Genomic DNA, 24,059 nt, shown 5'->3' on the forward strand with positions numbered 1-24,059 from the left:
CAAGCTGCACCAGGGGAGGTTCAGATTAGACATCAGGAAAAATTTCTTCACTGAGAGGGTTATCAACTACTGGAACGGTGCCAGGGGAGGTGGTTGGGGCACCATCCCTGGAGGTATTTAAAAGATGGGTAGATGAAGTGCTCAGGGATATGGTTTCGTGCTGGACAGGTATGGTTCGACTCGATCTCAGAGGTCTTTTCGAACCAAGTGATTCTGTGATAGGGAAAGGAAAGATGAAGACTTAATCCCTGAAGTCATGCCTGACACCTCGGGAAAAAAGCCTTCCAGAATAAGTCAGATGGTGATATCAGTGAGAGAAGAAGTTTCACTATGTCTATGTTAACTTGATCAGGTGCCACTGAGTGACTTTATTTGCCCATTTAAATTATCTTAAAAGATCCTAAACAACCTTATTCTGGTACATGGAAGAGCAAGGCCTTGTTAGTCACATGGGCTCTTATTAGGTAATAGTACATTTTGTGACACACTCTCCAACCGTACACTTCCCTTAACATTGATGAATGGTTGTCACAATAATGAGCTATCTAAAATAAAGACTAATTCAGACAAAATGGAAACTAGATAGATGTTTTGTTCAGATCTTGTTCAGAAGCTTTGTTCTAGCTTGTTCCCTCCTGCCTCCCACCTGCAGGGAGGTAAGTTAAGGTGCAAGTACAGCAGAGCACATCTTGCTGACCGGACTCCTACAGACAGTTTGCAGGTGGGAGCATTTCTCACCTTCCTTCACATACCTACTTGTCAGTTCACCCATGGGAGACACTGGGCATACAGCACTTTCCTCCCCACTCTTCTTGGATCCAAAATGAAGGCAACCCTAATGTGAGTGTATTGGTTTAATAGCGGCTACAGGAGATGAGACTTCAGCCAAACAAATGACTTCTCAAAGGACCCTCTATGTACCCTCTGTAGTTAGTTGAGAGTTAGAGGCATTTCCAAAGGATGATTCATATCATCAAAAATTAAGCGTATAGAATAGATGAAATGAAGCTTCTAGAGGAACAATTTTCTCTGCACTGTCTGTTCAAGTAACCTAGATGACAATCTCAGTCTAGATGCTTGAATTTTGCAAGGCTGCAGTTAGATGAGGTGAACCCTATCTAAACTTAAATTCCAGCCACAGAGTATTTAGAAGAGCACTTTAAACCACAAATGTGACTGAGCTAAATCCACAGGCCTACTGAAATAAAATGGGATTTGGATGTGGGGATCCATAATGAAATTTTGGAAAAATCCAATTTATCTAGTGGAGGTCGGCAAAACCCATCATCCAGTAATCTGGCACCTACAGGCTGTTTTTTTTTCACCTACAGATTTACATAAATAGTCCAAAAACTGTAGTCCTGTTTTTCCTGTTCAAACATGATCTCTGTAATCCTTTCAATTTTTTTTAGGAACAACTTCAGTACTTTCTGTTTTCTTCAATGCAGTTGTTGCTTTGATTAATGATTTAATTGTTTAAACAGTTTGAAAATGTAGAGATTGCCTCTAAGCCAGGCCCTATTTAATGAAAACTAAGAACAAAGGAACTGCAGTACATGTTACAGAATTACCTTCATCATGGTGAGATCATCAATTCCCTTGCCCACCTCTGCAGTCTATCCATTTTCCATGGAACAAACCCTGCCATTTATATTCAAAATTTAATTGGGAGAAAAGACACAGTAATGGCACTGAGAACAACTTCTGGCACAGCCCTACATAACCTGAAGCTATTTTGCCTTCGCTGCAGTAGTGTGCTCCATTTTGCTTGACATGATGACAGAGCTCAGCAAAAGGCAGCACTGTCGATCCTGAGGAAAGCCAACCCACATCCTTTTCTACCCACTCTTAGAAGTGTGATGAGGCTTCACTCATTACTTTTACCTCTGTCTTTTAAGAAGGATAGCAGAATAAGAGAGGCTTTTGGAAAGAAATATTATACATTATCCCTGTGCTTCTAAGTCATATCTTCTTAAATCGGCTGCCCATTTCTTTTCAGGTGACACTGGACTCCTTTCACAGAAGGAGTCTGTCTCCCTTCCCATATTTTCTCTTCTCTGCACTGACCTCTTGCCACAGTGACAGTCCTTGTGGCTCCATTAATTGAATTTTGATGGTGTTAAAATACAGAAAGCGTCACTGTGATGGTGTAGTGCTGTGCACCACTTTCCATAAAAATACACTTTTCTTTTTCTTTTATTCAGTGCTTCTGTCATTTTAGTACTTACTGCTATCATTACTTTTCTTGCTTGCAACCCAGTAGAAAGTGGGGAAGGCAGTCAGCTTTCAACTCAGGATGACTGCTCAAATAGATGGAAAGAGTTAAAGCTTAGTTTCATAATGTCAGAGCTGTTTTATTCTTTTTCTCAGAATCAGAAATGCTGAGAAATGCAAAGCAGGTGACGTTCTGCTATCTGGCTCCCCGCAAGCTACAGTTTTTTGGGCTGATGAGTGGCTCTATACTTGTACGTGAGTAGCTCGTGATAAGAGAACTGATTCAGAGCCCAAATGACCTACTATCAAGCATCTACAACATGTAAAGTAAGTGCCTGCTCCTGGACAAAGATAGTGAAGTTGTTGAAAAAGCCTGAACAAATTAAACTTGCTTATGTTGTAATTAAAATCACAGGAGATAATGTGAGTGCTATGCCTTCCTTGGGCTGTCAACTGTAAAACAGAAGCTATCTTCTGCTTTACTGTATGACTTATTTCATTTTTATTTGCTTGAAAAATATTCATTAAGGGTGAGCTGTAAAAGAACTTTTTTTGATAGACACAGGTCAAAACAAACATACAATGAAGGGTGACCTTTCAAAAGCAGGATTACCTATAAATAGCAATGGTTATCCCTCATACCCTTCTGACACAAGCCTGCCAGGAGCATGAAAAGGAGACCCTTGCCACCATTTCCTCCAACATGATTTCAGACTGACACATGACACATTTTGGCCATGAATAGCTGAAGAGAATTTGCAAGGGATCAAGCAAAAAGCCTTAGCAGCTGGCTGGCTGTTGATATTCCCCAGGGTTTAAAAATTAGCTCAGAGCTTCCTCCTCTTTCCCCATGAACAATGGCACACACTTCACTAGAAAGGAATATTAAGATTTTATGTTTGAAATATGTCATTTTGGGAGCTCACTTACTTAAAAAATTAATTGAAGCAATTTTTAAAATTAGCCAAGCACTGTCAGCAGAGTTTGTTCAAACCCCAGAGGACTTCAGTATCAGGCTGCAGTTCTTAACTAATGTTTCAACTTCTGCTGTGCATCATGGATCTATTAAATCCTGTATTTGGACTGTTGAAGAATTGATATTCCTGGTCATTTACTATTGTTAAAGTGAAAGAGGTGAGTGAATTAGTCAGGAAAACATGTGGTCTGTTCTGTTTGTACTGTGTGTTCATTGTTTATTTGTCTTGTGAGGTTGTCATAAAATAGTATTTCAGTTCCTGTTTTGCAGATCTTCACATGGAATAAATTTCCTGGTCACTCTGCAAGCAGACAGTGCATAGAAGATGATACTTTTGAGTAGTCAGGTGTGGTCAGTGTCTGAATGCTCATGTATTTGTTGCTCGTGTAGGTAATGGCACTGTGTTCTCAGGTGCATCCTGTGTGCAGCCAGAGATCACCAGCATTCCCTCTACAACAGGCAAAACTGTTGTGTGTTTCTGACTCCTGCAGCCTCATGCACTTAGGATAACAATCCTGAAAAAAACAGAACCAAAGTAGCTTCACTGTTGTTGTTAGATTCATATTGGATAATTACTATGTTTATCATTGCTATTAAAATAATGATTATTAGTGACCAGGATCTGCATACAAGACTGAGCCCATGCACTACATGCTGTTGGTAAACAAAATAAGAGATGGTCTTTGTTGGAAGGCATTTACACCCTAAATAGACATGCAGACAAGAGGTGTTATTATCTTCACTTCACAGATGGCGACCAAGATCCACCGATATGACGTGCCAAGGGATACATGCAAACATGAGGGGGCAGGGAGGGAGCAAGCCACGTGCTGAAGCTGGATTACCAAGCTGCCCTGACCATGACCACTCTTCCTCATTATGCCTGCTTCAAACCTAACAGCTGCTGGGTTTCCCTCCACTCACAGATGGGAGCACATGACAAGCAACTTCCTCTCAAGCTTCTTCAGTCCCAGTTTTGCCCTCACAGTTTATCTCTGCCAGATAGTGCCAGGTTCCTGTTTACCCAGGAAATACTTGTTGCTGGTTGGCTCCACAATAGAGATTTTTCAATTCTGTCTTGCATGTGTTGCTTTAATGCATATGACAGTTATTTCTTTGCTTTAACATCATGATCTGGAAACTGCTCACTTTGGATGTTTACAGCTGTTGTTTGGTTTAGCAGCAGTGCTTCTTTCAAGCCTTTCTACAGTCCAGAATTCCTCCCTGAATTTATTGTGGGGAAATACTGCCTTAAAGAAAATAAGGGTTCTTAAAGATGAGTTAGTGAAAGGAGTTATACAACATTGTGTTGGCACTAGTCTGGGTCACAGACTCTGTGACCCAGAAGATAGCTTGCAGTCCTGTGTTACTGCTGCATATGATACAATAACTTATTTTCAGCACAACACCACTAAGTATAACAAGTTCTCTTCTGTCATGAAAGTCCCCTGAACAGTGACAGGGAGCAGATCTCTCTTTGACTATTTCTATCCTGTATTTAGACTCACATGCAACACCAGCTCAGGATCACTGTCCTATTTTGACCTCTTCTCCAAGGACAGGTATAGAAAATGATCCCTGTACTGAACTATCAGGAGAATAGGAAATGTCAGCAGGTGCTAACTGCCAATTTACATCTCCTGGTTTTCCTTCCAGCAAAAAATTGAGGGAAGCTTTATCATGTAGTTGCCTTGCTGCTCCACTATAACTGACAGGTTAGTTTTTAAATGTGATTTATAATGTGGATCTTATTTCTGTGTTGGAGTGCTTTTGGATTACAGCATGAAATTTGAATGTGTCTAAATAAAGGGAATGCAGTAGCGGCAGTGGCTGGGAGGCAGGGATTATATGAAAGCTTTCAGGACTCTCCGAGCAGTGTGCTGCAGTAGCCAAGGGATTTTTATGGGCACAGAGGCACAAAGTAACCCCTCTAATCCCTTTCTCACTGGCTTACAGACTCTGAAGAAGCTTAATAATTACAGGGGAATGCAGTCAAAGTGTTTTTAAGGACATATGTGCAGAGGTTTATTTTAGTCATTTCCTAACAGCAAATGCACTGGCAGATTCTCAAGAAGGAATCTGAATGCAAGTTCTCCCTTTCCTCCCCCTCAACAAAAAGATGATGATTTACATTTATATCAAAAAGTAACTTAACCAGTGATGAGCTGGGGGAATATTTCTCAGCCTGTAGGATTATGATTTTTCCATGGCCACACCACTCACCCCTCTCTTTCTGATGAAATGCAAAACATATCTCTGTTCTGTTGAGCCCCTTCTTTCAGTGAAGAAGCCGACAGAAAATCTGCACATTTCCTTTAAAATGCCCCTCTGCAGAAGCATTTCACCTTCTCTGAAATTACTGGTTCAGCTGATGGTGACTCTGCTGCTTATATTGCTATGCTTAAGTATGTGCCCAACATGTGCTATATATGTGCATACGCAGGAGGTGTCCAGGAACCGTTTCCATGCTGATCTTTCAGTTTCACAGCTATGTCACTTTCTGAGGAATCTGTGCCTCAAAGGGGAAAGATATGGTGTTACTCTCTCATTCTGGAGAATCTTAGTAATTTTTTTTCTTTGACAATCTTGCCCAATTAAAAAATTATGGCATGGACTTTCCCTCACTCTTCTTCAGATGTCATCTCCTAAGAAAGCTGGGCACAAAAAAATTACAGCAACATGATAAGCTTTTGAATATTAATGGTAAAAGAGGATAGGAAGCATATACTTTTTTTATGGTGCATGCTAATGCAACATTTGGCATACCCCTTGCAGCAAAGATGAAAATTTTGTCCATATAATTGCAATTTCTGTAAGACACTCTTGAGACCTGTAAATTCATATTAAAAATATATGAGGTAAGAATTAACCTCAGTTGTCTGGTATTTCTTTTTTCAAATTGTAATATTCTGCCTGCATCCCCCAAAAGACTCAAACTAAAGTGTTGATAATTTACGGCTGGGGAAAAGATTACTCATGTTAGGATTGCAAATTAACTTTAATTTGAACTCTTAGCATTTGCTATGCTAGGTCCAGTTTACAGTGTGCAAAGCTTTGAGACGAAACAGTATAAATTAATCCAAGATCTGCCTTTCCTGATCTGACGTTCAAAAACCTGTAGAATTTTTTGAAGAGGAGGTGTTTGATGAAGTGATATGAACTTGAATCTTCTTTCCTATGACCCCAAATTTTTATCTGGGAGAACCGACACTCCTTTTACTTAGTGCTCTGTACCAAAGGGAAGGCAGCCTGATTGGCGTACTTGAAGTAGTTTAGATTGCAGTTGATTAGACAAATCTTCTGTTTCAAGGCTGGAAGATGGATGCCAGGATGAAGCAATGGGCATGGGGCTTCCAGCATGTGCTCAGACTGTGGTTGGTTCTGCTTGAATGTTGATGCCACTGCAAACATGTTCACTTCCTGCAGCCCTTGCATACTGCTTTCTCTTGCTCTGCACAAGGGATGCCAGAGGCTTTCTTGACAGCAACAGGAAGGAGAGAGCTTTCACCCTGCAAATGGGAAGGTCTCTTTTCCTGTGTGGTGGCTACACATCCATCCCTCAAACATAGGTTTAAAATTGTCTGAGAAACTTCAGACAGCCACAACACCTTTGCTGATCTTTTTTGTGAGTCGCATAGACTAACCTCGTAATATTTAAGATAGGCAGTACTATGTAAGGTTAATGTCCTATTAATACTTCCCAGCTCATGATAATACAGTGTGCTACAAACTATTAGACTGCACTATCTGAAAATTACTCACGCTGAACAATGTTTCTCTCACAACTAGTTCTGTAGACTTCTGTGGAATGATTTAGTGTGAACACAAGTGACGTAATATGCCCTTTCACTTCTATGATTGGAGTCATCACCTTAAAAAACATAAAAAGTGGGATTTGGATCTTTGGTGCTATTCAGATCTTTGGTGCTATTCAGATCTTTGGTGCCACACCAAAATGCTGGCTGTAATCATGTTTTATTCTGCTTGAGTGTTTCCAAGAAAAGCTGCTTCCTGAGCAGAAGAAACATGGAAAATCAGGAAAGTGACTAACAACATGGAAATCTTAATGATGCCTATCAAGTGCAGTAACTGAGAACATTGTGGATTGTGGCAACGATAGCAAAATGGTCTATTTAGCGCAATAACTGCCAGCTATTGTTTTTCAAGAAAATGACTGAGACTTGGTGATGATTAGTCTATAACCAGAGGAGAGGATAAACATGAAACAAAATGAGGAAGGGACTGTAAAAGACAGGAAATGAACTTTGTAGACAAACATCATGCAGACCTGAATTTCAGAAATTGACAGTAGTTGATGATCGCATTTACTCCTCGTATGTGCCAATAAAATCAGCGCATGTGCACTGTGTTAATTTTAATCTAATGAGTTTGATCATAAGTCAGTACTCTTTGGCCATAAATAATTATCTTTCACTGCTTTAATAGGTTCAGCCCTCCTTTGTACACCTCCATGCTGCCTCATTGGCTTTATTGATAGAAGGGAATAGAGATGGTATTTCCTGATGATATAACTGTAAACATCTGCTGAAGAAAATCACCACTGATGACAACTCTTCATACTGGAACAAACATCATCCATAAACACATCAATTTCTGTGGTGTCCATCTGCCCCAGCAGAGACCTCATGTTACAGTAGGAACACAATCTAAAAGGCAACATGGCATTAAAATATTGATGGAACGATGTTAGTAGGAAGGGGAATGCATATTTAATAAGTGCCTAGATGCTTTTCATGTACACATGGGACACCAGATCTCTCAGGCTAATCAGAGTGTGGCTGGGTCAGTCCTTGTGAGGAGAAGCTTTCGTACAATACATGGGGATATCCTTTTGTAGCTGGCTTGAACATGTCTTTCAGTGCCTTGACAGGGGGCAAGGAACAAAGTAAGTGATGTCTTGAATCTAGCTTCCTGCTAGGGACACTGTGCAGGTAACAGCCCTCAGATGGTATCTCAAAAGGCCGCTTTCTTCCATGACTACCTCCTTTGTAAGGAAGCACGTACTTTGAGATGCTGCTGTTGTAGCCTTCTGTGGGCCAACAGGAAGGCTGGAAGACACAACAGTCATTGTGCTTCCCAACCTGGAAGCTGGGAGGTGTCAAGTCTCTGATCTACCAATGTGAGAAAGTCGCAGTGTGCCTATAGAAAGCATCTGAGGGGATAAGACAAAATGTTCGTTGTGCTGATCTCTCTGGTGACGAATGACAGGACCTGGTGGAATGGCAAGAAGATAAGCCGGAGAGGTTTAAGTTGGATATTGGGAAAAGACTCTTCACCTAGTGGGTGGTGGAGCCCTGGAACAGCTCCCAGGGAAGCAGTCATGGCACCAAGCCTGACAACATTCAAGGAAGGATTTGGACAATGCCCTTAGACACAGGATGTGAATGTTGGAGTGGCCTTATGCATGGATAACAGTTGGACTTGATGATCCTTGTGGGTCCCTTTCAACTCAGGACATTCTGTGATTCTGTGTCCTGAACACTCCCTCAGAGAGAGGGGTCAAGAACAACATAATTCAGGCTGTTAATGCCAATGAGCTGTTAAAGCTGTGGATTCTGCATTGTGAAACTATGCTTGTGACTATGATGCACATAAGAACCTGCAATTCCACTTTGGTCTGTGATGAGCCTCCACACATGGGACTGTAGAACTGCATGTAAACTGGTGTGCACAACTCTGTGCTCCAGCTTTGCAAAGGTGTGAACTGCAAGCAGCTGTTAAGTTTTACAGAGATGACACACAGCTTTGAAATAGTTGCTTGTAGACGCGTAAATATTAGTCTTCTAATTGCAAAATTGTCTTTTGTGTTAAATTGCGTGTAAGTAGCTCTGTGTGTACTGGTGTATGGTTGTGTATGTGTGCTTAGGTACTTCCCCCTTTATTTGGCAAAAAATGATCTATAACACTTGCCGACATACCCCTGTACAATTTTATTATTACCAGGTCTTCTTTAGCTCTCACACACCCCACACATTTGGTACGGGTAATAAAACTAACTTAATTGCCCCAATAAAGGCATCTTTGTATGCTTGAACTTTGGTTTTGAAAGATTTTCCATTATATAACTATATACTTTTAAATACTGATAATAAAGCAATGGCTTAATAGAAAAGTACTTAGAAACAGTGGTAAACCTTACTACGGATATCATCTATTGGTAACTAGGGTAAGTTGTAGATTGCTTTTTAGTTCTGATCATAGCCACTGTGTTTTTCCATCTGAGAGTGTGTTTCCTTTCAGTTAGGTTGTGGTGAGACAAAAAAATCTGTGGCAATGTGAAAAAATCAGCCCAGTTAAAGGAAGAGAGCGTTTTCACCGAACCTGGACAAAGTGCACTACAGGCAGTTATTTGTAGTCCATTACCTCCCAGGCAAAGCACATTTGCAAAGCATTAATAGTTACATGTGCCCAACCAGAATGGTGCTTTCATTGTAAACGTACTCCATGTTCTGGCACATTGGTGTAGCCATGATTTTCTGAGGACAGTTATCGCAGAGTTCCCTTAAGTTATGTTCAGTGATAATATTGTTTAGAAAGAACTTTAGAAAAAGACGGAAATATCACTCTTTGGCCAACTTTTACATAAATTGCCAATTAATCATTTATAGACTCAGTAAAATTTGGTTTGATTTGGTTTTACAGCTGTTTGTTGGTTTATAAATTGTTAACAGGAGCAATAGAATTTATTTGTCATAGAAATGATGGAAAATAAGATGAAATAAAACCAAACTGGAAAATAAATCTGAAGACTGGGAAACTTCTCTAACTCCAACTTTTACCAGGATATTCAGGAAGAATTGAGTAAAATCTGTTAGAAATAAGTGAAAGTGCAGGACTTTTGAAGAACTGAGTTACTCAAGCCAGGAATGCCTCATTTAAGGCCTTTCCTGACATGAAGGCAGAACAGTGAAGATATTTAATATGCGTATGGAAACAGACAGGCAAGTACTAAAAAGAGGGCCCACAGCAGCATCTCAGCTATTTATTTGGCACATTGAGATCTACAGAAGTAACAGGTCAGCCTGTACAAAACACTTTCAACAAGCTGGAACAGTACATATGCATACAGTTAGGAGTATTCAACTCAAAAGACACACTGAAGTTGGAAGAACTATAGAGAAGCCACACTGTATTACATGAAAAATACCAGTTTATATCTCTAAGTAAACACCTGTAAAGGAGAAAGAAGTATCTGCATTCCTCTCCTGGGTTTCTCCTGTTTACTTCCTGGGGCAGGCTGCCTCCAGTGGAAGGGCAGGTTGACAATGCTTGTGTAGTGGGCCAGGATTATTCCACTGGAGACCCTTTCCTCCCATCATCACACCTGTAGCCTGTTGCCCCCAGACTTTCTCCTGGAAGGCAGACATCAAATAGACTTGTGGTTGCAAGGACTTTTGACCTGGCAGATGTCCCTGCAGTCCACTTACATTGACATTCCCAGAAAGGAAGTGAGAAAAACTGTCTTTTACATGGATTTCCTTTGCAAGGCAAGGTCAAAAGGGAGAAGACATACCTTCATATTCCTTCTTCTTTCTTCTTCTCTAGTCTTATCCCAAAGACCTGATGCCTCACAAGGGCACAGGGGCAGAAGGATCTCTGGCAGGACAGAAGACCAAGTCTGTACACAGAGACTCTTCTTTATGTGTCGATCATGATGAAGACTGGCTCAAGGGGGGCTGAGCTGGCTGGATCTAGACGAAGGGCTGCATGCGTTAATCTTCCTGAATTGAAAGGATTGGACAGTATTTTACTCACTGCAGCTCCAGATCAGAATAATTAGTGAATTAAAATGGATTTTCCACTAGGCAACGTGCTGCTGAGGCTGGTTTTAGAAGGGCTTTCCCCCCCCCAGTTAAAAGAAAATAAAAATCCAAGACAGCTGTCTTGTGAGGGATCTGTATTCAACATTAGAAAGCTACACAGCTGTGGAGTCTGTATACTATCATAAAAATTCAATAGTAAAGACATGACATTGCTGGAATACAACCTATTTTGTGAGTGTGCTGGGTACTTGGAATGTGCATATTACACAATAAAAGTGATGCACTTGTCTGTGTTCAAAGCAAGAGCACCAATAGACCTGCGGAGCTTACATAATGAGATTCAGGCTGCCCTGGACAGCTGAAATATTCAGCTCAGCAAATGGATATTTCAAATGTAAATATTTATATGGGCCAAGGGCTTTTTGTTCCTCTGCTATTTTGACATTTTCAAATCCCTCAGCTTTACTTTTGTTACAAAGATGGTCTATTTGCTGATGAGAAGAACAAAGGTCAGTGGCTAGTTATGCAGAAAAGGCATTATTATCATAGCAAAATACTGCTTCTCCCAACCCACAAAGCTGTAATTCCATACGCTGCAACATCATAACCTACACATTGATGGAAATAATGCATTGCCATGAGTAAATACAATAATAAAAAGAAAGAAACAAGTTATTTGAGGTCTTGATTGGATAGAATTAATGGTTCATCAGGAAGAAATGTTAAGTGCATTTACCTTCAGTTTCGGAAACATTCCTCAGCTAGCGTTCATAACCACTTGTTAACTTTTGCCGGACTTGGTATTCACCTTCAATACCACTACTATTGCAATTCTTCATTACAGTAACAGTGTGCTCACCTTTCACGTTTCACCCAATTTAGGGATTTAGGAGAAGTTTAAGAGAGTTATATTTTAGCTAAAATTTACTGTGTTTTTCTCTCTAAAATGTGTCACTGTTTCATTGCCACTGCTTTTCCTCTTCCTTTGTGTACCCTCTGCCCCCAATTCCTTTAATCTTCTGTCTCCTCACCCTTTCCCTCTATTCTCCTTCCTATGCTTTCTGTTTTTCTATCCTTTTTCTTCTAGTTCTTGGGTATCTTGCTGCTCCCAAGAAATGTGCCCATGCCTCCTTGTCTCCCACTTTCTTGCTGTTTTATGCCATTCTCTTGGGCTGCTGCTAGCTGCTTCTCAGCCCACTTCCACCGACACAGATCCTCAAGCAAAGTTTTTTAGTTTGGGCTTCTTCCCACTCAATGCTAAGTCTGATTTTTCTTATTACCAGATCTCATTAGTGGGAACCATTGATTGAATGTTTATCAAACTAATCTTTGGCAGATACTCAGATTTAAATTCCTATTGTTGGACTTCTGCCATAAATTGTTTTCTATAAAAAATAAAATACCAATATATTTCCTGAGGAATACATACATGTAGAGAATAAATTCCTCCAAGACGATCAAAGAAAATGTAGGGTGATATGGCCTTGCTGCTTCCTGCCCAGCTGGGATAGGTCACAATCTGAGGATATTTTTTTTTTAGGCCACTTAAACTGTTGGGTCATCAATATTGCTGGCGACTTGGTACTGCTTTTGGTCAGGAATGTGTTGAGGCATTGTTGCATGTATTTGGTTACATTCATTGCCCAATTCAGAAAACAAGTTAAATTTTCAACAGAAGTCTATGATTCAGATCTGGCACTGTATTTGACTTGTAAACCAAAGCAGGGTGAGACTCTTCCCTGCAGGATTCCTTCCTCCAGCCTCAAGTGTCCTATGTGCATGGACCTCTGCTCGTTTCCTCCACTCATCACTAAATTCCTATTCCTGACAAGTGATTTAGATTTCTCATTTTAAAAAAACCAAACATTGAAACATTCTTTTTCAAGGCAAAACCTGAGATACATTAATTGCCGGGGAAAAGAAGTTTCTAAGAAATAGCTGTAGAATCAGGCTACTGTGAAAGCACATGAGAGATGTGGATCAGGAGCACACAGATGTCCTAAGAACATATGGCAAAGGCTGGGACTGTGACTATATGTATTATAGGGAAATGAGTGTAATATAAAAATTCAGTGTAATCGCAGAACTCCATACAGAACCTTAAAAGAAAAGGCCTGAGGTAAATGACCTCAGTTCTCCTCTAATCTTTTCAGTTTTGCTCAGTTTTCAGATGTGAAAATTTATGCTTTAGCATTTGAACCATGACTAACAACTGCTTTTTAAATGGAGGTATTTGAATTTCTACATGGAGCCAATTACATATTTTATTAACTTCTCACAACACTCTAGGGTCAAAACTTGTATGTATCTTCTGATGGGAATGAATTTGAAGAGATGCACTAGGGTGTTTGCCAGAGTAGTTCCCTGACCATTAAGTATATCATGGTTAGGTCAAATGAAAGCCTTACTTGCCCACCCTGACTTGTCAAAGATGAAGTAAGCATTGACAGCATTGCTTTCACCATGGGAAATTATGCATTCTTTGCAGGTCACTGAGAAACTCATGCAGATTTATGTAATTTCATTTTTGTGTGCTTTCACATATTTTCCTATGCGTGCATATACATGTACCTTCTGGCTTGCAATTTGCCCTAAAAGAGCTGCTCAAGGACAATTTTTAACAGAATAGAAGGAAAGAAATTTGTACCTTGTAATAACTTCATGCTCTTTTACCAGTTTTTTGAGCCAAACACATTCACAAACTTCAGAAGGTATTCATTTTTTGTCAAGTTCCTGAAGTACAAGCACAAAGATCTTGAATTGTTCTTCTCTTGGTCTCATTGATGTATCATTAGAATCCTTTAGGCATGACCGAAGTTCAGCAGCTTTGGGGAAATTTGGCTTTTGTAGCACTCTGCTGTCAGATAATTTTTAGTTTACCCTCAATATCAAAATATAGTATGTTTTGCCATTGATTTCTTCCCTTTGAATCACTACATTGACTCTGCTCTGCCCCAGTCAACCCTGGTGAGACACAGTTGAGTGCCGGGTCCGTTTATGGGCTCTTTAGTACAAAGGATACATGAACATACTGGACTGAGTGCAGTGAAAGGCCATAAATGTTTAGGGGATTGGAGCATCTTTCATATGAGGAAAAGCTGGGATAGCTGAGAATTTTCTTCTTGGAGCAGACAAAGCTCAGGAGGATCTTATCAATGTGTATAAATAACTGATAGAGGGGAATAAAGAAGAGTGAGACTCTTCTCAGTAACTTTTAATGAACTGAACAGAGGTAATGGGCACAGATACTTTAAACATAAAAAACCACCTTTTGACTGTAAGGGTCACTGAACACCGCACCAATCTGCCCAGATGGGTTGTAGAGTCTCCTGCCTTGAAGGTTTTCAAAATGTAACTGGACACAGGCCTGAGCAACCTGCTGCACCTGACCTCGCTTTGAGCAGAGGGGTTGAAGCAGATAGTCCCAGACCTTTCTGCCAATCTCAGTCACTTCATGGCTCCAAAATTCTCCCTCATACTCCTACAAGATCCTACCATTTTTCTCTTTTTGCTTGATTTCACAATCTGATTTTTTGAAACAGTTCAGCTCAAAAGCTTTTTTGTGTACATCGTATGCTGGTGTGATTTGGAACAAACGTTTTGTTTTGCCACCTGTCACATCTTGAGAATAATTTGCCTTGTGATTTTCTTTCTTCCATATCTGATTATGCTCCTAAATAAAAGTTAAATTCTTTTCGGTCAAGCTTTCTGGTGCTTTTTTTTAATCAAATATATCTCATCATTCTAGACCAGCTTGCCTAGTGCAGTTTTCTGAGTTGCTTCGCAATGACATTTCTTTTTGCTTTTATGTGTTGTCTGGCTAGATTTTATGGCATGCAGTGCTTGCAAAGTTGTTTACACTACTTTGTCTCAGGTCTTGCAGCCCTACAGTATTTTCCAAACTATTCGCAGAGCACTTTCTGCACATTTGGATAGAAGAAAACAACTCTGTATTATCAGTACTGCCTAAATGCTGTCAGAACTACACCCCTGAATCTGTACCAGTGTTGATTTCTTATAAGGAAGTTAGGGCTTTTATGTGGATAGGAATATCAGCTCCTTCTCTGAAGAGGGAGGGAGGGAGGGAGGGAGGGAGGGAGGGAGGGAGGAAGGAAGGAAGGAAGGAAGGAAGGAAGGAAGGAAGGAAGGAAGGAAGGAAGGAAGGAAGGAAGGAAGGAAGGAAGGAAAGAAGGAAGGAAGGAAGGAAAGAAGGAAGGAAGGAAGGAAGGAAGGAAGGAAGGAAGGAAGGAAGGAAGGAAGGAAGGAAGGAAGGAAGGAAGGAAGGAAGGAAGGAAGGAAGGAATCTTAAATTCAGTGGAAACACAGATTTCCTAAAGAACAAGATAAAATCATGGTGAAATGAACCTCGAAATTTCCAAAGCTTCCTGAGAGTCCATGGTTTTACCTAACTTTGTTTCACTTTATCTCCCCATCTTTTTAATTCTCCTTTAGACTGTCCACCTTCCACTGCCTTTCAGTGCTGAGAAAATCCTTCTCAAAACACTTGAAGTTACTATTGAAGTGCTATTGATCACTTATGAAGTCATTTCCACAATGCCTTCAGAAATGCTTTAGAAATGGAATTGAGGGCTAGGCTTAGCTCATCCTTGCAAAAACCTGTTTCACAAAGGTGACAAATACTGTAACAAACTCTCCTCTCACCCACTCTTTTGGGATGGGGTTAGGTATGAACTGAGCAATTCTTTTTCCTGCTTTTCCTGTGACTAGCACTTCAAAAAAGGCAGATTTTTTTTTTTTTCATTTTCTTCCTGACTATAAACTGACAACTGAGCAAAACAAAGTGGAGAATGGAGCCCTTCTGAGCTGTGGCAGTTGATAATTACCTTGCTTTGTGCAAGTCTCTCCATAACCTCAGCATTGCAAGAAGTGTACTTGATTACAGTGTGTAAGCCCAGCTCAGTGTGAGAGTTCTGCTTCATTAGGGAAACAGAGTTGCTGTGCTTTCACTGGTCTCATTTCTATCTCCATTTTTGCCCTTCCGTGTAGAGCTAAACTACCTTTATGCTCAAATAGCTGCCATTCTTTTGTCCTTGGACAGATTTACAGGTAAATTCACGGAGGCAAAACAATTGTTGAAATATTTGTAACAGAGGGCAGAGTGAGGAGAGGATAACCTGGAGTACCACTGGATGTTCTCCAGGAGAGAAATAATAAAATTGTGATAGACTTTCTTGGGGGACTTAATAGTCTATCATTTGGGTGGGTTTGTTTGTCCAACCCCCGGAGGAAAGAAGAGAAAACCAGTCTCTATCCCACAGGGAAATAGGAATGATCTCCTTGTGGAGCAGGCAGAGACTAAGTACAATGATAACAATGATGATGATTAGAGGTCTTTTAATTTAGAAAAATGAGTACTTTGAACATTGTGTCTTGGCAGCCTGGCTCCAGCTCAGTGCAAGGAGAGTCCATGGCACTCCAAAACACTTATTAAGTAAACTAAGTAAGCGCTCGGAGCACGAAGAAGGCTTACCTGAAAGGATTGTTTTTACAACAGATTGATGTTTACCAGGATGTCGGTTTTCTTCTGCCAGTGATCAAATATTTAACTTGTAATTGCGTGGATTTCTGATTTGTCAAAGTTTCAGGACATATAATGACATTTGAAAGTGTCTTTTCTCAGCCCTAGTCTTGGTTCCTCAATGCTCGTCAGTGAGTATGCAGACCTGAGAGCAAAGCAGAAACTTCATCTTGGACAGGAAAGTCATTTAAGTGCGTTTAGACCTAACTGCATGTTTGGGATTATTTATTCTTTCATGGTCATTGTGTTCAGCCCTTAATGAATTTGTGACAGGCCTGTCAATCTGACCTCAGTGCTGAGGAAAGTCATGGAATAGGTGATCTTGAGTGCCATCTCACAGCACATGCAAGAGAACTGGGTGATCAGGCCTGGGCAACACAGGTTCATGAAAGGCAGGTCTTGCCAAACTAACCTGATTGCCTTCTATGACAAAGTGACTCAACTACCAGATGAGCAAAAGGCTGTGGGTATAGTCTTCTTGGACTTCAGTAAAGCCTTTGACACAGTTTCTCACAGCATTCTGCTTCAGAAACTGTCAGCCTCTGGCTTGGACAGGCGAACACTCTCCAGGGTTGAAAACTGGTTGGATGGCCGGGCCCAGAGAGTGGTGGTAAATGGAGTTAACTCCAGCTGGAGGCCAGTTACAAGTGGGGTTCCTCAGGGCTCGGTACTGGGTCCAGCCCTGTTCAATGTCTTTATCAGTGACCTGGATGAGGGGATCAAATGCACCCTAAGTAAGTTTGCAGATGACACTAAGCTGGGAGGAAGTGTGGATCTGCTGGAGGGTAGGGAGGCTCTGCAAAGGGATCTGAACAGGCTGGACCACTGGGCTAAGGCCAATGACATGAGGTTTAACAAGGCCAAATGCCGGGTTCTGCACTTGGGGCACAACAACCCTGTGCAGCGCTACTGACTAGGGGAAGAGTGGCTGGAAAGGTCCACAGGAGAGAAGGACCCAGGGGTGTTGGTTGACAGCCGACTGAACGTGAGCCAGCAGTGTGCCCAGGTGGCCACGAAGGCCAATGGCATCTTGGCTTGTATCAGAAACAGTGTGACCAGCAGGTCCAGGGAGGTTATTCTCCCTCTGTACTCAGCACTGGTGAGACCAAACCTTGAGTACTGTGTTCAGTTCTGGGGCCCTCAACACAAGAAGGATGTTGAGGCTCTGGAGTGTGTCCAGAGAAGAGCAACGAAGCTGGTGAGGGGGCTGAAGAACAAGTCTTATGAGGAGCAGCTGAAGGAACAGGGGTTGTTTGGCCTGGAGAAGAGGAGGCTGAGGGGAGACCGCATTGCTCTGTACAACTGCCTGAAAGGAGGTTGTGGAGAGGAAGGAGCTGGCCTCTTCTCCCAAGTGACAGGGGACAGGACAAGGGGGAATGGCCTCAAGCTGTGCCGGGGGAGGTTCAGGCTGGATATCAGGAAAAAATCTTTCATGGAAAGGGTGGCAGAGGCTGCCCAGGGAGGTGGTTGAGTCACCTTCCCTGGAAGTGTTTAAGGGACGGGTGGATGAGGTGCTGAGGGGCATGGTTTAGGGACTGTTAGGAATGGTTGGACTCGATGATCCAGTGGGTCCTTTCTAATTTAGTGATTCTAGGTGAGTCTAGCTCCAATGGTATTAAAGGGATGGTGCAAGCTAGGGGATAATTATCTACACCTTCTAATAGATCAAGGAGATCTATGAGGTAGGGCAGACTGGAGGTAGTGTGCACATTGTAAGGTACAATTAGTAGCAGCTAACTTAGGCCTGAAGGCAGGTAATATCCTTCCGAGACCATCTTCATAGAATCATAGAATCATGGAATAATAGAATAGTTTGGGTTAGAAGAGACGTTAAAGATCATCTAATTCCAACCCTGCTGCCATGGACAAGGATACATCCCAATAGATCAGGCTGTGCAACCTGGCCTTGAACACCTCCAGGGATGGGGCATCCGCAACTTCATTGGGCAACCTGTTCCAGTGCATCACCACTGTCATGGTGAAGACATTCTTCCTTATATCTAGTCTAAATCTGCCCCTCTTTCTTCCAGGTGATTCAAGCACAGACCACAAGAAGGTGGGAAGTAGGAGTAGTGAGTATTCCCCTCCAGGTAATGTTGCTCTCCTGCTCTGTTGTAAGATACGTTGCTGCCACATTTTTTGTGGCTGTGGAGTCCCCATGGCTTCAGGGCTGGGTGCCACTATGGCTGCCTCAGATCCAGCTTGGCTATCACCCTACTGCTAGCATAGACATGCCATTAGCTTCTCAAATTTCATGCCTATGTGTCTCAGTCTATGGAGCAAGCAACTCAATCCACTTTTCGCAGTCATGTTTGTCTTCAGCTGATATTCCAAATGCTGCAGTTCAGCTCACAGTGATTTTTCTGGATGGTTTTGAAACCTGTAGCTACAAAAAACTGTTTTTTGAGCCTAATTTTCACATCGCTTACTTAATTAACTTTAAAAGAACACCTCACAGCTAGCTGTACAAACAGAAAAAAGACTCTGATCTGACTGTCAGAAAATACAGGCCCTAACTCTCATTTACTTTACCATTTATACCTACTTCTAAGACCCCTTTTTTTTTTTTTGTGATGGGCCTCCCATGAAACTGTTTGGTGTTAGGCTGCAGCATGTTAGGCATGTTAGAAACAATGAAATGGTTTTTGCTGCTTTGTTAGCCACCCATGTTCCTTTTGGTTCCCTGCACCTTCATGGAGTAATGCTGGTCCTCCCCAGCCTGGTACAATTTCCATGCCTGTACACTCAGTACCTTCTTCCTTTTTAATGTGTAGAAGAAGAAGACCCACCACATCAAACCTATTCATAAAGCTACTTGGAACTGAATAATGCTGCTAAAAGGAAGTCACCACAGAAGAAAAACACTGTCTGTGCTATGGCAACACAGAGCAAGGCAGTACTACTGGAAATCAGGTAAAACAAACAAAAAACCCAGCTCCCGTTGTAAACAAACCTCTAACCTACTTTTTAACATTCATCAAAAGAAGAATGAGTTTTATTTCCACCAGTGGCTGAGGTTTAAAATAAGATCTTTGCTATTATGCTGTTCATGACCTCCTTAGATCTTGTCTCAGTCATAGTGTGTGGAATGAAATGGAGTATTACAGTGTTGGCTCTCAAGGGACCCTCGAGTCTTAGTTACCTTTTGAATTAACGAAACCTTTTGGAAAGATTAAGCCATTCCCATGCTATTGTGTTTCGTCTGGTCATTTTATTGTTTGAGTTACTATTTTTATGTTTTACCGACTTTGACCAATATTGTCAGGTCTCTCCCTAGATCAGACTAATCATGAAGACAGTTCATCTAACCAAATTCGGCTCAGCTTTCTCACCTCAGTGCAGTCATTAGCTATGTCATGAGCTGCACACATGTGGCTCCCAACGTAGTCTCTTCTGCCTTATTGTCAGATGTGCCATTTTTCTAGGACTGAGGTTATTTATAATGTAAGAGCTGTTAAAGATATCTCAATCAAATCCTTGCAATGTTTTAATCTCTTTCTATACAGTAAATGTGGTGGAGCCCTTGACTGCCTTGTATCTGCATTATTAGAGTATTGACCCCATACTCTGGTTATCAGGAAATATTCTTTTCTGCAAATCGAGAATGGGGAGGGAAGAGGTATAGGTTAAACAGGGTTAAACAGGGTTTATATATAACCATTTAGAGGCCTTTTTGAAGCAGTGCAAAGGCCTACCTACCTCATTTACACCTCCAGCAGCCTGAGATTTCCTGTGCTGAAGCACAGCATGATTTCACTGGTCCCATCACACCTAAGTAGCAGGATGCCACCAACAGAGCAGACTCTTCCTGTTCCTTGCTTGCATCCTCTTTCCAGCTCCCCTTTGGACCTTTCGTATTACTCTGTATAGGGGATTAAACTTATCTAAAGCTCTTGTATAGATGCTAGGATGGCTGAAACTGCTTTAATAAAAACTGGATGTTTCATTTTTTGCTCTCTCAAAAGACCTCTTTTGAAGCCACGGTTCAACAGTGCAAAATCCTTGTTGGATTGTAAATTAGCTTCAATACATACTTTTTTGCATCCCTTTGGGATAACAGGGCCTTGTAAAAGGAAAAATCAAGCTATGAGAGAAAACATTCTAAAAGGAGGGTAGGTGTTGCTTTATTTCCAGCTGATGATATTAGGTAGTAGCTAAATTGGGCACCTTAAGACTAATTTCCTAGTGTAGTAAGGAGTTAAAAGCTAGTGGAAAATTAAAGCATCTGATCATCTAACAATTATCTTCATTTGATAAGTAAAACATTAACAGTGCTTAGGTAGGCAGTTGTTTGAGACCCATGGCAGCTGGAGGGTACCGTTAACAGTAGCTGTGCCCCTCACACAGACATGTCTATATTGGAAGCTAGAGAGAGCCAGGATATCTTTCAATGAGCTTGCTTGAGTTTGGGAAATGGTCTGATTGTGGTTAGAGAGGGTAGTTTATCCCACCAAGAAAAAGGGTAAAAATCACAATAAGGATATAGAATTGAGGCTTGTGCTATGCAGGTGAAAAACAAAGGTGTTTCAGTCATGTAAAATGAAATCAGACAGTGTTGAATTAGGCTTTTTTATTTTTAACCATGAGAAACAGACAGTGAAATGTGCATGGGAAGTGCAGCAGAATGTGCTATAGCCCAGGAATCTGCAGAAAACCTGCTCTCACATGTTGGATAGACTGTTAAGGTAGGAGAATTAATAGCATTAGCAGCCTCTGAGGAGATACACAGCTTTCATATTTCCTAAGTGGGTGGGTGTTAAAGCAAAGTGGATGATGGCAGAATGATTTTCAGTTTTAAAGAGAGCACCCAGCGCTCCAGCAAACAGCTTTAAGAGCTCAAACAGCTTGCTACCAAGCTGAACAGCAGTGCTCGGGCTGGGGAGGAGGGATGAGGAATGGAAAGGAAGGGAGAGAAGAGGGATGGAAGAAATAGCCTGCAGATTACCATCAGTCCCCAGCCGAGCTTAGTAAAATACAAAAGGATGACTCTGTTGATTCAGCTTCACCTGCTGCTGGGAACCTTCTTCCCTGCCTCCCTCACATCTGATCTCAGCTCTGCACTTAAGAGCATGTGGCAAGCACAAGGGAAAAAAGATGCTGAATATTTTGGGCACAGACTGTTTCTTTGTGAAAAGTACAAGATATTTTGAAACCGAAGCATGTCTTTTGGAAATGCTCTTTCCCTTCCCTTTCCGAACCACACTTACTTTTTTCCTAACATTCATATTTTGAACTCAGGTCAATCTAATTTTAACCATAAAACCTACCCTGCTTTATCTTCTTCCCTGGATGCTGTTTGGTAAACTCATTCCTTCATAAACACAATACACAATACTACTGCAATTATGGTCTTTTCATCTTCAGCATTGAAACTATGTACCAAGTATCCTTTTTCTAAATCTGCCACATGGATATGATATTGCAAACAACAATTTAGTAACAGTCCTACCTCTCCAAAAACATCAGATACTGATGGGCAAACATTTAGGGCATCAGAATAAAGAAAACAGCCCCTTTCAAGAGACCTCTTCCATGCTGAGAGGGAGCCTTGACCCCCCATATGCCCTAGCCTCCGCTCCTTAATGACTTAGGGCACTGCTGGGAATGGTGACTCCATGTCTCCTGCTGAGAACAGGCACAGAAGGGACATTTTGTAATTGCAGACAGATTTGATTTGGGATATCTTTTCTTTAAATTATTATTATTATTTTTGCTTAGCCTGGCAACGGCATGCATGATGAATCTGTGCTAGCACATGTTCTATTTACTGCCACCCCCTCTTTGTCTGTTCAATGTCCTTGTAAACTCCTTCCTTAAATTGTGCTGCAGCATCCCATGTAAGGACTTTCCATTCCTTGGTTTTTGTGTGTGTGAAGCCGTCAGGACTATGGGATTTTATTCCTGACTAGAATGAGATTCAGTTTTAAAGTAAAAGCAAGTCTCCTGGCTCTAGGTCCATTACTGCAGACTTCTGTCAGACCCTCTCTACAATTATGGCATGAAAGTAGGAAAAGTGTCATTTTTCATGTGTTATTCCCTGATTGTGTTAGATCATCTATATTTTAATAATTATTAAAGTGATTTCCCCCTCCCAGAAGACTTTGGAAGATCAGCCTGTAATGGTTGGGGCCCCTGGATATGCTGCACAGAAATGTGGCTATGCCATGGGATGCCATCCTTTCTGTCACTTGTAGCCTGATGGCAACAGGCTACCAGACACACCATACAGATATGTGAGATAAAGTGAAATCTCAGTGACTGTGGCCACAATTTGACAGGAAACCAAGTTCTGGTCAAGTGCCTTGGGTTGAGTGGTGTTCCCCATATTCTCTTGTTAGCCTCAATAACAGCGAAAGACCAGGTGGTAGTGGGTGCATTCCCATGGGCCTGGACCTGGGTGAAAATGGTCTATGTCTGGCGCTGAATGGGCTCCCCTCACTGTCAGGGACCACTAGGTACCCTACAGGGGCCACATGGCATGGGCAGCCTGTGAGGACATGATGGAGAAAGTTGGGTGGTAATATCATGCTACCGGGAATGTCATGTCATGCCACCATGGTAGTCACTCCACGACCGGTGGGACAGTCTCTTCACACCATGCCCCATGCAACTCAAGGTGTCTTCAGAGCTCCACGTTGCTCTCGCACCACTTGGCAACCAGGGAAGGTTACGCAGACAGGCCCTTCCCCTCCTGGGGCATTCTGAGTATAAATAGCTCTTGCTGAAGGGAGATGAAGGAGCGGCTGTCTGGCCAAGAAGACAGAGCCGACACAGAGAGGGCTGGCAGGGCTGATGGCAGCAGCCTCCCTGCCGGGCTGCACTTCTCAAAGCCTCCTCTGTCTCAGCTGGCTCCCTCAGAGCAGTTGCTAGGTAAAGGCAGGTGTGTCAGCTGAAGTAGTGGAAATTTCTATTCAACTTATAAATAGTTGAACAGCCCGACTTGGTGAAATGTGAAACGAGCAAACATCCCATCTTCTCCTTGGAGGGCAGATCGGGATTCAAGCTATAGTGCTGTCATGTCAACTGTGTCAGCGCTGCTGTTCATGATGCCAAGGCTCTATAAGTTATTCATGCAAACACAGTAAACAAAGGTTTAGCTTAACCGAAGGATGAACATTCCTCCACCTGCAGCTTTCTCCACAGCTAGACACAAAAAGCACAGAGGTCACTTAATCTGTGACAGAAATAGATTGCACTGTCTTTAGGGTCAGTATGCTTTGCAAGTATAGTAATGTGACTGCAGGCAGGCCTGAGAGCTTCTGGCGCAGCGTCCTTGGTAGTAAAAGAAAATGTCATTAAAATAATAATGCAGCTTGCTTGGTTTACTTGAAATTTGCTAGGCAAAATTATGAATTTCCCTTATAATCATGTTTATACGCTAGGCTATTAGAAGGCTTTTTCCTTCTGCTAATCCCTCATGCTTCTTGTCAGACTACGTTGACCCTTGTTCTCTGGTGCATTAAGACAGATCCCCACCAGAGGTGAATACTCCCTATGAGACTGTGGGAGCTTTTCAGTTCTTTCTCAGTGACTGGAGTTTCTGTTC

At 41.7% G+C, this 24,059-nt stretch overlaps 2 long non-coding RNA genes across 3 annotated transcripts in view; one reads left to right on the forward strand and one right to left on the reverse strand.

The window, feature by feature from the left end:
• LOC128852025 (uncharacterized) overlaps positions 1-10,859 on the reverse strand; it is a 28,973-nt gene extending 18,114 nt beyond the window's left edge. The window contains exon 1 of the long non-coding RNA XR_008449643.1: positions 10,725-10,859. This is a non-coding gene — a long non-coding RNA (uncharacterized LOC128852025). The remainder of the gene's footprint in view (positions 1-10,724) is intronic.
• Positions 1-24,059, forward strand: part of LOC128852024 (uncharacterized) — a 36,814-nt gene that overhangs the window by 1,847 nt on the left and 10,908 nt on the right. Inside the window, exons 2-4 of one of the 2 annotated variants that reach the window (XR_008449641.1) lie at positions 2,371-2,541; positions 18,544-18,603; positions 19,288-19,426. This is a non-coding gene — a long non-coding RNA (uncharacterized LOC128852024). Of the gene's footprint in view, positions 1-2,370; positions 2,542-3,940; positions 6,015-18,543; positions 18,604-19,287; positions 19,427-24,059 lie in introns of those variants that run through there. The other variant, XR_008449642.1, reaches the window with a different exon arrangement.

The sequence above is a fragment of the Cuculus canorus genome, chromosome 1, assembly GCF_017976375.1.
Source record: "Cuculus canorus isolate bCucCan1 chromosome 1, bCucCan1.pri, whole genome shotgun sequence".
NCBI lineage: Eukaryota > Metazoa > Chordata > Aves > Cuculiformes > Cuculidae > Cuculus > Cuculus canorus.